Here is a 12,620-nt window from a genome sequence, read left to right on the forward strand (position 1 = left end):
GTGCATACTAATTTTGATTATATGAATGTAATGCTCAATACTTTGCATGGGATGTTTATGCAACACCCAGGATTGATGGTGGAGCACCACTGCATCATTTCTCAGTCTGATCTCATCTTAATCCACCATGAGCAGAGCACTTTGCTGCATTTAGAAAGTTACAGTGGAAAGGACAAACTTCCTTTAACAGGCAGAAACCTCCAGCAGGACCAGACTCATGTTAGACGCACATCTGCTGAGACTGTGTTAGAGAGAGGGATAGAGAGAGATGATAGTGGTGAGACGGATAGTAGTAGTTGTAGCTGCTGGAGTCTGGCACGTCCACAGCAAAGATCCAGAGGAACCTACGAGACAAGAGAGCTGAGGGACTCCGGAAAGGTCTATGGTCAGTGATGTTAATGGGAAAGGACGAGTTAAAGTAAGAGACAGGCAGACAGATGAGAGAGAGAAAGACAGGATCCTGGCAGTCTAAGCCTATAGCAGCATAACTAAGAGCCGGTCCAAGCCTGAGCCAGCTCTAACTATAAGCTTTATCAAAAAGGAAAGTTTGAAGCCTACTCTTAAAAGTAGAGAGAGTGTCTGCCTCCCAGGCCCTGACTGGTCCAGAGGAGAGGGTCCTTATAACTGAAGACTTGACCTCCCATACTACTTTTAGAGACTTTAGGTACGATGAGCAGGCCTGCATGTTGGGAGCGTTGTGTTCTAGAGGGGTAATGGGGCACTATGCGCATTATAATCCTTTAAATGAATAACTTTGCTTCATTGGTTTCGTTCAGTGAGACTCTTTAGGCTGGCTTTTGACTTCCTGTGGAGATCAAGGATTCGTTTAGCAGCATTACTGTGAGCTTTTGTGCTTTGATTTAGTTTCTGTGGATCTTTACTGTCACACAAGCTGTATCAGAATCTATGGAATATATAAAAGTGTATGCTTAGCTGCACAACAGAGAGCTGATGAAACCTTCAATAGCACATGCTGTAAATTAAGAGCACATGCAGGTTTCAAGTTGAGGCCGTTTGAAAAGACATCTTTTGAATGTGAATATGTTTTTTCTCTCAGTCCAGAGAGCCTGTTACCTTGACAACAGCTGAAGATTTGTAGCGAGAGAAGCTGAGCGGGAGAGTGAGGCGAGCTCGCCGCGGCATGGCTGTGCCGAACAAACAAGCGCTGTCGCTAACTGTGTCACGAGTGGTGGTGCTGCTGCTGCTGCCTGCTCATTGCTGCCCTCGTCCCCTCCCCTCTCTTCCCCCTCCTCCTTCCTTCTCCGCCTTCATTTAATATCAGGCGTTTATTTAGAGAGTTTGTTGTTCAGCGTGTATCCACACATCCCAGCCATCTGACAAACTCACCTTCTTATCGTTGCTATCTAGACCGTGTTTTTAAACTCCCTGCTCCCTCTTTCACTCCGTCTCATCCTCACCTCCGCATTTGCTTTTTATTACCTCTCATCGCCGTCTCCTGTGCTGATGCTTTATCTCTCTGCAGCATGTTTGGTGTTGAGGTAAACTGACTTGGCTAGAGCCGGCGATGTGCTGTCTGTGTTGGCTGCTCATGCTTGAGATACACAGGGATCAGTGAGCTGTGGTCCCTCCCTGCAGAAGCCGAGCTTTATCAATAATGTAGATGTTTTTGAAGAGGAGAGGTGTGGTGTGCATCTCTTTCTCTTTCTCTCCTCCCCCTGGCCCATCCCCCCCTTCCCAGCTGCCCCCTCTGGCATTCTCCCCACACCCTCCAGTGTCAGATTTCCCCTCCAGTGTTGGAGCAGAGGAAAGCAGATGACTGAATCAAATTAGCGAAGATACAACAATAAGCTCTGATACCTGATGCTCTGACATACTGCAGACTGAGCCCAGGCTGTCGTCCTGATCTGATGCTGCTGCTGCTTCTTCCTATTGTTTATTTGGTTAAGTACTCAGGAGCTCAGTCATGGTTAGTGCAGTGAACACACCCTATATTAAGTCTGAGTGACAGCCAACCCACAGATATTTTAGGCGCTGTGTCCACAATCGGGAGCAGTATTTGGTGCACATCGTTGTATCGTGTTGAAGCGTTAACAGTTGCAGTACTATACATTCGTGACATGGTTCAGCTCGCATTTAATATGAAAAGTGAGTCTCTCTACGTTGATGCACCTCTGCCACAATAAAGCTCATGAGCTGAACGGGTTGTTGAGCTACATGGTAATGTATTGAGATTAACACAGATTCAAGTTAGCTGACGACATCAGTTTGGTGCGGTTTGATGGTGTATTCATCTAGAAATTGGAGTTTAAGCCTGGCATATACTAGGGATGGGAATTTACCGTGATCCTTGTAATCGATTACTCAAATTTCCTAATCGCGATCAGCTCTTTGAAGCCTTCTCCTTCCACAAAGCTTAATGGGAGCATATCTCCAGTTACCATTTTGGTTATTAGCAAGCTAACCTTCTCTGCTCTGGTTTCATCACAATGACGTGTGCTAACACAGCTAGCAAAAGACGTGATGCGTGACTGCCTGTTATCCGTCTCCGCTGTTTTCTCCTTGTGCTTTAAGCGTATGTGGTTAAGCATCAAACTAGTATTTCTATAGTATGCAAGTTAATCGCCACATATCTTGCACTGCACATTAACTTCATTGTTTTTTTTGAAGTACTTCCAGACATCATTTTTTTTAACTGACATGCCGCAGGTGTCGCAGACGGTTCTGTGTTTGTTGTACTTTCGCTTTCGGTGGAATAACATGTTCCTAGAGAGTTGCCGTAGCTGCCGTAAAACAGTTGTTTTTGCTGAAATCTGGCTCGGTGTGTACTAAAGCTGAAGCCGTGGCCGGAGAAGTCTTACATTTCTATCCTGTTAATTATTTTCGTACCTAGTGTATTCAGTTAGGCGAAAACAAAAAGCGAATGGTCACACATGTAACGCTGTATGAGTTCAAGTTATCTTGCCAGGTGCGCGAGTAACAAAATGCTATTCGAATAATGGGGTCAATGGCAAGTACTCGAGTACTCGAGTAATCCTACCCATCCCCAGTATATACTTTTGCATCGAATCTATGCCGTAGCCTCACGTACCCCTTCTCCAAATTGTAACTATGAGTCCAAAGAACGCATACTGCAAGCCCTGGGATTGGTCCACCCAATGGCATTGTATTTACTGCTTTAGCATTTGGACATCTCCTCTCTATTCTTCCCCGTAATTATTGCTGTATGATAAACAACATGTATCAGCTCTTAATTAACATAATACATGTTGAATCTTTGTGAAAATGTAAACAGGCAAACAGGCGACCCCGACTATAATCAAGACCACTCTACCCTTTAGCGTTTTGGCGTAGTACCGCAGAGCTACGCAGACACATCGACGCACAAGAATGTAGAGCTCACGTCCGTGTCAGCCACTGCTGGGTAGGGTCAACACAACACAACATGTGTAAACCAGGCTTAAGTTGTATGTAGACTGTGTCAAGAAAAAGTCAAGTAGTGAGAGCCAACGAGAGAAGAGGGCGTTGTTGTTGTGAATCATTATCCAGGACATCCAGTTTAAGGTGTGTGTTTAGATAGTTAAGTTCACAGAAGTAGTAAAAACTGCTAAATATTGTTGTTTTTTTCAGACTTTGACTTCTGCATGATTTCTTTCTTCTATCCCAATGTTTGAGCGGTGAATTTAGACACAAGAGTTGAAGTTTCAAAGTGATTTACCAGACGTGTGCTTGCAGATATTCCTGTAACCCTGAACTGTGTTTTTTTTTTTGTTACGCTGGTCAGTAGGCTTGCCCCACTGACTGCATATTAATATGGACAACCCCATTGTGAGAAGTGAAGCCAGAATACCACCCCGATGTGCTCTTGCGTATTGATCTGGTGGGACCAAGATATGAAGGGATCAGTCTACTGAAGCAGCAAGACTGAAGTCACACCAAAGCACTATTAACCTGCTAAAAACAGCGAGTACAGTCGGGGCAGTCCACAGCAGAACAGATGCTTGAGGCAGACGTGGTCATTAGAGGTTCAGTGACTTGTGTGTTAGGGTGAGTTACGTTTGCGGGTTGTTTTCATGTTGCTTCTGATGGGGAGCAAACAGCAGAGTCTGAGTTAATATAATATCACTGAAGAGCTTTAGGTAAACATGCTTTATTTCATCAATCCCAGCAGCTCTACATGTTAGTTTTGTCTCGTTGAGATTTTGTGCAAACACACCCGATCCCCTGCCTACTGTGTCCAGCTTATGAACTCCACACACTCCAGCTAGCCTGTGAGTTTTGTTTGAGATGATCCATGGGGCTGCAAGAATTACAGTGTGAGCGTGAATTAATGTCCCTTTATGATGTGTGTGAGGACCGTGACGTGCTTTATGAATCCAGACAAAGGTCGCTGCTGTTGTTTTCCAGGTCACCTTTCAGCTGACTCTGATCTCTCCTGTGATAGGACAACCAGACACAGGGCTCACTGGGGAGGTAGCCCTGGGGGTGTCGCTGGTCAGTGTTTGTGGTATATTGTCTGATTTCCTATATAGAAGTCACGGGCATACTAGTACGGAAATGGAAGCTCTTCCTGTAATCGGATGCCAAATGACAGGGAGCAAGACAAAAGATGCTTGTGTCCTGAAGCCAGCATTAGAGCCTCTGTCTCCCCATAATCCCACAGCACACGTACACACTGACACACACACACACACACAGGCAAACGTTATGTGTCACCACTGGTTACACACATGGAACCAGCAGTCCCCCCTTTCTATTGTTTCCCCCACCAGGAGGTCTTGTTGTCTGTCTGCAGGCTTTGGTGTGTCTATTGCACCAGTCATCTCCTGATGGTCACCTCCACTCATAAACCCGATACCATAATCGTGCATGATGGATATTGAAGCACACGGGGGGCTCCAGACAAAGTAGATTAGAAATGTACCATACTTTCAGTGCTGTTGCAACCATTAGTTATGTAAAAGCAATTAGCAATAGGTCCCTCTTTGTTGCAACTTAATGTTCTTTCAGAGCCCTTCTCTGAACTCCAGCGCACATATCTGTACGTGTGATCAGCTAGCACCAAAGACAGCCTCTGACTCTCGCTGAAGGTCTCTGTCAAGCCGTTTTGTTCCTTACTTCCACCTCGCAACACCTCTGATACTGTGATGATTGTAGTTAAGTGCTCCACTGATATTTCAGCTGTTAAATAACAGGGACACGTCCAGAAGAATTAAATATTCAGATATGTTGTCATGGTGATGCAGAAGTAGAAATGTGCTGTAATTATGCATGATGATGCTGAATGTTTGGCCTCAGCTTCACAGAGGATGGAGGCAATGCTTTTAACCTATGGGCTGCTTAAATGGAGCCCAACATACGGCAGAATTTCCATCTTTGAACTTTGACATTTTCTCTGGCTCCCTTGCATTCATCTTTCCCATAAATATAAGATAGATTATATTGATCATACAGTACAGACATGTGTCAGAGTGAACACCAGTGTAACATGATGTCCTTTTTGTGACTGAGGAGGGATGTTTTATGAGATATTGGCCTATCAGCAGTCTGTTTGTGTGTACACACGTTTTACCACGTTTTTAGTTTAGTCAAGTAGATTAAGATCCTGTCCGTATCCCCAAGTCTTTTCAATTACATTTACAAGACAAGACAAGGGAAGCAACTAAAACAATGCAAACAATCTCAACTCAATTCATTTTTATTTATATAGCACCTTCCAAACATCAAAACATGCAGCCCAAAGTGCTTCATAAAAGAACAGAGAGACAGACAACAACAGCAATTGAATTGGTAGAAGGCTAAAACAAGATAGAGGATATATCAGAAGTATATGAAATACTTTGAAATAAAATAATAATAATTACAATAAAATCAATAAAATAAAATAAAATCTGAAAGGTAAAAAATAATAATAATAATAATATTAGAAAATAACATAGAATCAGAAATATCAGAAAAATTAAACACAATTAATAAAAACACATCAGAGAAATACCAGAAAAATGAAATAAAATAAATCAGAAATCAGAAAAATACAATAAAATCGTCACAATAAAATCAATAATATCACATCAGCGAAATACCAGAGAAATGAAATAAGATTAATACCAGAAAAAAATAACAATAAAGTAAAAAAATCAAAATGATGCTAAAACAATAATAATGCTGGTAATAATTCAGTCCATGGCTGAGATAAAATTTCTCCAGGATAAAAGCCAGATTAGAAAATGATGTCTTGAGTTTACTTTTAAAAACACCCAGAGAGCTGTATTGATTTCCACAGGCAGAGAGTTCTACAGTTTAGGGGCATAAAAACAGAGACTTGTGAGGGACACATGAGGAACCTTTAGAATCTTCCTAGTTACTTGTTTGCATCTTAAGGCTCAAAACATTTTACTACCAGGATGCTTAAAATGTGATATTTCCTACTTGAATAAATACAAGGGCCTCATTATTGTGAAAACACAAGGCTTTGGTTGTGTTTAAGACCTAGTACATATGACGTATTGTTGGACCCCATCGCAAGGCTCAAGTGGGTAAAGCTGTTTGAAAAGCCTCTCTAGAAGGTGGAGTTAAAAGCCAGCTGTCATAGGAAAGTGGACCACAATATTGATTTAAATAGTGTTGCACATTTAGATGGAAAGCATTCATGATATTGCACTCAGTTGTGCACAAGCAAAACCGGTTGAACAGAGCTCCCTTCATTCTAGACCTTGAAATGAGCCGGTACAACTGGCTCCTGATGTGAATCTCTGTACCTTGGCTTTCAGTAATGTTATTCATAACATCGAAGTCTTTGAGGTCTAAAAAGAGACTGCTGTGTGTCGTTCCTTAGTCCTCATGAGGAGACGTTGTACAATGCCCTTTAAGATTTTGTAAGCTAAGATGCAAAATGAGGTGTCGCTTTGGAGTGAAGTTCACATCAGTTTTTTTTTAAACTCTAGTTATGTTTGTCTTTTTCCATGAGTGGTTTTTGTTTGCATGTCAGGAAACTATGCACCATAATACGGTGCCTTATATTTTGTTGAAGAGCAGTCATGCCTCTTTGTGCAGCTATGAGCTGGAGACTAACCTTGGTCTACCAAAAGTAGGGTTACGTTTTGGACTCTCTATGTAGTTTCTGTAGACGATCATCATCAAAGGGAAAGGTCTGCATGTTGTCTCCCAAACTCTGCTGGGTAGGTGGTGTCCTGCTTCCTAGCTGGATTATTACAATCCTTCAATCCTGTGCTTCCCGCTGGGAAAGCCCCACAGGTTCCACTCCACTGCAAACAACAACTACCATCATCATCCTCCTTACCACTAAGGCCATCCTAGTAAGGTCTGGCCTTAATCCTGTCCCGCGTACCCACCTGCCACTCTGACTTTACTATAAGCCTTTGTACTATTTACTGTAAAACCCACCATGAAGGGTCTTATTTGATATTATCTTTAAGCTAACATAGAAACTAAGCTAACATATTAAGCTAACACATAGAGACGTTCATGTAGAATGAGATGTTGCCGCTGTCTTTTTAAAATCCCATCCGGTTAAAGCAGCTAGTTGCTACTGAGTGTCCGTCTTCCTTCAGCCCCCTTGTGATGCCTTAATACCAGAGTGATGGAACAAATGTGTGGGTTCATATTGAGTCTGGAATGTCACCAGTCCGGCCCAACACTGGGCCTCTGTTAAACCCCTCCCCCCATGTCCTGCCTCTTAAATCCTGATAAACCCTTGCCCTCATAGCTGGGAAGGGACTGGGGGAAGGGCAACTGGCCAGAGAGGTTGGGAACATGAGCAGGACTGGGATGCTGGGTCCAAGCTCTTTACATTGGGTGGTCTTGTATTCCATTTGGCCACACATTGGGTTCTGTTAGTGGCTAATGTCAGCTTCAGTTAGCTAACCCTGCTTAATGTTGATGGGCAACCAACTTTTACTGCCTCTGTTCACGGATTATTTCCTATTTGAGCAAATTGAACATGACAAAAAGATCAGTTCTACTGATTTGATGTTATGATATTTCAGTTTAGACTTCGACAAATTTAAATTTGCCAGCATAAAAGGGGTTGTTGTTGTCAAACAGCTTCAATACTAGTTACATGGATTCCTAGCTGCTGCTGAGTGGTGAATTGAATCCTAGATGGTTTAATACATGGACGTAGCCCCAGTGATGTCATCCATAATGGAAATGCTGACTCAGCCTAACTTTCAGACAACCTAACACGAAGCAAAGACGTGGAGTTGTGGTGGGCTTTTACCCTCCTCACTAACAGCTACAGTGTGCCCACCTGTCAATCAAGTGAGCCATGCCCCTAGTTATGAAAAACTCGTCATTTTAACACCTTCATATCTTCATATCTACAGAATGTGCCAATGGCCAGATGGATGCTAGCTATCAGACCCAATTTTTTTTTTAACCAGGCTGTAAACATGTTTATTTCTGCTGTAAAGATCAGCTATTTTGAATGGATGTGTATGTGGTTTCTGGTATTTCTGGAGCCAGCCTCAAGCACTTTGCATCGGCTCTATTTCTCAAAACCAAAGGTTGCTGCTTGAATTGAACATTACACAGGAGAATAAGAAAAACACATATGCAATGTTATGTGTAAATCCGTTATTTTTGCTCATCAAAACAAACATCTCGTTTGTATTTTGCAGGTAGCACATGCTAACTTTAATTTCTCATAAAAGATAGCATGAGGACTGCGTTCAGGGTTTTGTCATTTACAATTATGGCCAAGTCTGTAGTAGCTGATGTTGGGTTGTGGGGAAAAGAAAGTAGACCAAATGCATCTGTCTCTCTATATCATGCTCTTCCATAAGCCTTTCACAGCTCGCCCAGCAACTGTGACAGAACCGACGCTGGGAGCCAAAACATGACTGTCTGCATCAACCCCAATACCTTTCAGTGGAGAGGAATGTGAAACTGCTTGTGCTGTCCCATAATTAACGCTCTGTATTGTTTCCATCTTGTCTTTCAGGATTCTGTGGAGTCTGCAGCGGCAGGTGTTTTTCTAGTTGGATTTTAGCCCACTGCCATTCTCCCACAGCCATGGAATCGGTATGTTGATTGTCTTTTCAATATCGCACGACATGCTGATACAGGAAACCCTTGAAGCAGAGGACTTGATTCTTAAAAGGATGTATTTTCGGCTCTATCTGTTTGTGCTAGCAGTTCTTGTACATGGTATGCATGGTGCTGTACTCTGTGTGCGTCCTTGTGAATACAATACTCAGAAACAGGCAGCATTGAAATTGAAATGAGCACATCAGTCTTTTTACGGTCTCTCTTACATGACATATTTGATGTTACCTGTCATATCTAAGCTTCAATGCTTTGTGAGATTACATTTGTGTAAGTGTGCAGCACGTGACATCTTGCACACAGGACTTTCTTAAGCTTTCTAAATGATATAATTGCAACCACTGAACATAAGACAGCCTAACCGGCCCTTGCCTAACCCAAAGTGAGTTATTCTTTTAGTTGAAGCTGGTCTAAAGACAGACTGTCTGTACTTGAGAGAACTTGTATACATGTGTGGTTGCATACTGCAAGCATCAGGCTCTACCCTTCATTGTCAGTCGTGCAGTAGACTGTGTACGCCGTAGTTGCTTGTACCAACAGGCAGGCTGAAAGCGCAGCAGCACTGAAGTCTATCCACTGGAATGCATGTATTAAGAACAGGGCTTAGTGCATGCCTAACCTCTGTTTTCCTGTCCCTTTGTCAGATGCTGTGTGCCTGTGTATATATGTGGATGAGTTAGAGACTGTGAAAACTAGGTCAGAGCTTCTGTAGTGCAGAACTAGCTTGTGTCTGACAAAAGCCCTCCATTATCCTCTTTCTTTCTCGCTCACAAATGCAGTGCATACCATAAAAAATACATCTTCCTGTCTGTGAATGTAGCTGAAAGTCCTGCACATGCAGATACTCAATCGTTCAAAGAGGACAAATTTCCTGTGTTGAAAGCTCATCGCCGATCAAGCTTTTGAGATGGTATACAAGCGAGGACATCAAACATGCTAAAACACAGCTTTTGCTTGGAAGCTGCAATCATAGATGTAATTTCCTGCGGAGGCTTGTCAGTCCCAAAGGAGTAAGAATTACAGGTATACATGCATTAAAATCACCTCTTCTGCAGCTGACAGAGTATCATAAAAATAAGCCTCATGTCTGGTGTTTAAACATGAAATCACAACGTTATGGATGCGTGTTCACTTTTTGTATCTAGGTCATGTGCATGACACTAACAGAAGGTGAGGATAAAGTGCTTCTCCAAATTTATCCAAGAAGACTAAATCTGTTTTAAGCACAGCAAGTGAACAACACTGGCGTTTCCTTTTAGATAAAATTGTGTCAAATACATGTTTTGTGCTAAATTGAGGGCATGTCTGTGGTTAGAAATATAAATAAATCATGGCACATCTTTATTTTTAAAAACCTTCATGTGCCAAACAGCAGAGCAAAAAACGATAGCAGCTCAGCACAGCATGCAGATTTTTTAAGAATACCATCCAGTGCAGGTACATGTGTGCTTGTTGTTTCACTCAGTCCAGGGTGTCACCTCTGTCATCACAGGGAAGGTAGAAAATAAAAATCATCTGCAATGTTTGTGTTGACATCAGGCTGATATTCACAGACAGCTCGTTAGATGAGTTGGCTACCCAGGGACTGAATAATAGAGAGTCCACCCACTGATGGGTCAACTGAGAGAACACTTTGCAGAGTCTTTAGTAGATGCACTTTTATGAGATAGCCAGAGTCAGCTAGCCATCGTGAGTCACGGCAGATCCTGTGGACTCAGTCTTTGTACATAAAATCCACATGGTATTCCTTTCACATGCTATGCAGCCCTAAGTTATCACATTCTATTAATCACAGATGCAAAAAAAAAGGAATCAGATCTTTTTAATCAATTCAGTAAAAAGGGATTTTCTATATTTCATATTCAGTCCTCACCAACTGCAGCAATACTAGCTCACCCCCCTTTGCACAAAGTCATCTCTCTCTCCCTCAGTCTCTGGCTCGCTCTTCCGCTCCTCCCACCCACCTCTCTTGTGTCTGTGCGCCTGTGGCTGTGCACCAGCAAGAGCTGCTACTGTTTACATCTTTTAGCAGCCTATATCTGCTTACTGTCGGTGGAAACCAAGGAAACCGATCACAAAGCTTATTATGGTGCCAGGAGTGGAGTACATGCTGTGTGCGTGTGTGCCCATGGGGGCTGGACGGACACACACACACACACACACACACACACACACACACACACACATACACACACACACACACACACTCACACTCACACCAGCACTCTGCCACTCTCCTCCTCCTTTTCCTCATGTGATGCCAGTCACATGGTTTCCAGGCAAGCGGCTAAGTAAATCAGAATCAGACTCTTATTTTTAACTGCCTTAAATCCTCCACCTGGTCTCTGTGGTTAGCAGAACAGGCTCAAGTGTTTGTTGATCACTTGTCCTTTTCTTCACCCTGTGTTTCTCTTTCACTATGTGACTGTGCCACTTCCTCTCAGCTCATTAAACCATATGTGTCTACCTTCCCCCTATCTGGGTTATGTGTGGGCTTGACAATGCTCTGCTTTGGCTTGAAAGTGTGACTGTAGTGTCACTCCAGTGTTCAAACAGAGGAGATATTAGTGGTGGTCTTCAGATACACACATATTCCTGTATTGTCTTTTGGAGAGACGCTGCAATAAGATTGTTGTGCAGAATTTGTGAGCAGAAGTCCCACCACATCAAACCCAGACAGATTTATCCACTCTGTTTGCATTTTTTGGGGGTTTGGGGAGTCAGCTGTTACCAATATGGTTGCCAATGTGGCACATTTTGCTGCTGAATTGAAATTATAACTACTCCATGGGGCTTTTGAACCACATCTGCACTGGTGCGGCTATGCAAGGATACTCAAAAGAGGCGCTTTCAAAGAGTGGTGTTTTTGGCATTTGCCTTTAGTACACAGGAGAGATTGTGCAAGGCAGGAAACATGGGGAAGCGAGAGTGGGGATGGCATGCAGCAAAGAGCAAAACAATGTGATAACACCATTTCTAAGCATGTCAAGCATTGTCTGCTGCATTACTACATATTGTAATATATATTGAAAAAGATGTAATTACGATAAACTTTTCATATGAGACGATATTGATAATTATCACGATAAATATCAAATAATTATTTGTATTATTTATATATCTGTCCCCCTCTTTGTGTCACAATCGCTTGACAGCAGCAATATGGCTCCCGCCTATAATTCGCCTCAAAACAGCGCTTTAGAAACAGATGGGTGACGTCACGGATACTACGTCCATTCATTATACAGTCTTTCAAACGTCTTCAATCCCCCCTAACTCTACCTCCTGCGACATGATTGGCTATTCAATGCCATCTCCTTCTTCTGTTTAATGTTTGGTGGCAACTATGCTTACGGTACATTAGTGCCCCCTCCTTTTCTAGTGGTTGGGGTGTGTAATTACAGATTTAAAGATAATTATCGATTTATCGCCCAGCCCGATGTATGACACGTTTGTAAACAAGTTTCCCATCCGGACCATGGACTGTATAATATATGGACGTAGTATCCGTGATGTCACCCATCTGTTTCTGAAACACTGTTTTCAGGCCAATCGGCGGCGAGAGCCATATTGCTGCTGTTGAGCGATTGCGATGT

The 12,620-nt window shown here is 42.7% G+C and overlaps 1 protein-coding gene across 1 annotated transcript in view; it reads left to right on the forward strand.

Annotated features, from left to right (window-relative positions):
* ankrd11 (ankyrin repeat domain 11) overlaps positions 1-12,620 on the forward strand; it is a 123,050-nt gene that overhangs the window by 23,072 nt on the left and 87,358 nt on the right. The window contains exon 2 of the mRNA XM_034679934.1: positions 8,921-9,000. The gene's annotated coding sequence lies outside the window, so the exon portion shown is untranslated. The remainder of the gene's footprint in view (positions 1-8,920; positions 9,001-12,620) is intronic.

Source organism: Notolabrus celidotus, chromosome 3 (assembly GCF_009762535.1).
Source record: "Notolabrus celidotus isolate fNotCel1 chromosome 3, fNotCel1.pri, whole genome shotgun sequence".
Lineage (NCBI taxonomy): Eukaryota > Metazoa > Chordata > Actinopteri > Labriformes > Labridae > Notolabrus > Notolabrus celidotus.